This window comes from Hypomesus nipponensis, chromosome 21 (assembly GCF_054491055.1).
Source record: "Hypomesus nipponensis isolate SF chromosome 21, ASM5449105v1, whole genome shotgun sequence".
In the NCBI taxonomy this organism is placed as follows: domain Eukaryota; kingdom Metazoa; phylum Chordata; class Actinopteri; order Osmeriformes; family Osmeridae; genus Hypomesus; species Hypomesus nipponensis.
In genome coordinates, this window is record NC_140381.1 from 16,245,001 (window position 1) to 16,247,500 (window position 2,500).

Here is a 2,500-nt window from a genome sequence, read left to right on the forward strand (position 1 = left end):
CTAAGTCCAACTTGAATGGAAGTCTATGGGAGGATGACCAGAGGCATGGCTTTTGAATGGGAGTCAATGGGAGGAAGACCAGAGGCATGAGAAGCCAACGCGCCAAAACCTAAGTCCAACTTGAATGGAAGTCTATGGGAGGATGACCAGAGGCATGACTTTTGAATGGGAGTCAATGGGAGGATGACCAGATGCATGAGAAGCCAACGCGCCAAAACCTAAGTCCAACTTGAATGGAAGTCTATGGGAGGATGACCAGAGGCATGACTTTTGAATGGGAGTCAATGGGAGGATGACCAGATGCATGAGAAGCCAACGCGCCAAAACCTAAGTCCAACTTGAATGGAAGTCTATGGGAGGATGACCAGAGGCATACATTTTGAATGGGAGTCAATGGGAGGAAGACCAGAGGCATACATTTTGAATGGGAGTCAATGGGAGGAAGACCAGATGCATACATTTTGAATGGGAGTCTATGGGAGGATGACCAGATGCATACATTTTGAATGGGAGTCTATGGGAGGATGACCAGATGCATACATTTTGAATGGGAGTCAATGGGAGGATGACCAGAGGCACAAAATTCCACAAGGATGACCAGGGGCACAGAGTTCTTAAAGTTGCGTTTAATGGGTTTTAACACAGGGGGTGTGCTTAATAGTGGGTGCACAGGTCCCCCCGGAGGTCAGGTAGTGTGGGGGGTCCCCCCCGGAGGTGGGCTCCCCGGCCTGGGGGCGCTGTTTCCCCGGGAGTCCGCGGTGGGTGTGGGGGGTCCCTTGGGAGCCCAGACCATGAGCCCAGGGAGGCGGTGGAGTGTGTGGGTCCCCTTGGATCCCAAGGGTGGGGGTGCAGGGATCCCGTGGTGCCTTGGGCGGACGATTTTGCCCCGTGTGAGGGTGTGTTTGTCTGGTTGAATGTGGATAGTTTGTGAAATTCACAGTTGTGCGCCCGAACGTGGGATTTGGACGGGGACGGTTTTAGAATTCAAGTTGGAGCCTGGGGCAGCGGGCTGAGTGTTTTTCCTCCCGGCAAAAGGTGTCATTTTTTCGGGGGGTCGATTTGAAATTTCGTTTCGCTCGCTGCGTCTCGCGCGCGCGCGCACGACCCCGGGACCTTCTCGGGCTGTCGTCCCCCGGCCCGTGGCTATCCAACGAGCCCACCCTCGAGGCCGTGAGTGCCCGCAAAGTGGCACTAGCTCTGCACGGAGACCCTTTTCCCAGCTTCCAAAAGAGTGCATTGAAGGGGGGGAGTGGTGCTTTGAAAATTGACAGTAACTCGCCCGAACGTGGGATTTGGACGGGGACGGTTTCAGAATTCAAGTTGGACTCGTGGGAGAACGTGGCCACGCCATATACCCCCCCAAAATAGCACCCCCATTTCGACAGCTCCATTTGAAATTTTCTTTTTCCTCCCGTTTCCCCCGTGCTCAATGCATTTCAACGGGGATCATTTTGTCACTTTAGTCAGAGCGAGAGGCACGCGCTCGAGTGCCACTTTTATTCATTTTGACCATTTCCGCGACGCGGGCTCCGTTTGAAATTTTGACTCGGCTCCCGTTTCCGTCCCGTAGCTCGGATCCGGCCCGGGACGACTTTGTTATTCGAGTTGGGGCGAGGCGCACGCGGGCACGTCGTCGTGTCTCGGCCTTTTTCGCACGCACGAGCCTGTAGCTCTGTTTGAAGTTTTGTTTCGCTTCCCATGTCGCGCACGCGCTCGTGCGCAACGGGGCGCACAGTTAGTCGTCGTGTCCCCGACGTTGGCTTTCCAACGAGCCTATTTTCGTCGAAATCCGTCGAACGGCACCGGAGTTACCCGTGTGTGTCACTTTTCCAGCCTCCGAGGCAGTCTCCCAGCTTCCAGCTTACAAACTTTCCATTGTCGCGGCCCCCAGTCCACCAGACAGCTACCGGCGTGATATTAGAAACCGACTTGTGAAAGACTTGCAAGTCAATGGAGGTTACACGGAGCCTCCATAGGGCCCTTCCTGAAGCCCAGTGCCACGCTTTGGTGACCACGCTCACGGGGATCTCCCCTTTCACTTGACTATCACGGATGTGCGCGAGCACACGGTTCTCACGAACCGAGCGGTCTTCCCTGGGCCGCTACCCGCGTTTGAGGCACCGCAGGCGGGTACCCCGGTGGGCGCGAGACCCCTGGAGGTCAAAAAAATATAATTTTTTTTCAAAGTCCCCGGTCGAGCTCTGGATCATGCCCCCCGGCCCTGGCACTTCCCGGGGGGGCCCCCACGCGCACGGCGGCCGGTGGGTGGCGCTCTTTTTTCGAATTTTTTTTTTCCCCAGTTTTGAAGCCCAGGCATGGTCCAGGCCCCCACCCCCGACCCGGGCGGCCCCGAGTGGCCGACAGGGGGCGCTTTTTTCGGGCAAATTTTTTTTTTCGCCGTTTGAAGCTCCGGACAGGGCCAGAACCACACCCCCGTCTCAGGCACTTCCAGGGGGAGCCCCGCGCACCGGACAACGGCCGGTGAGGGGCGCTTTCGCGG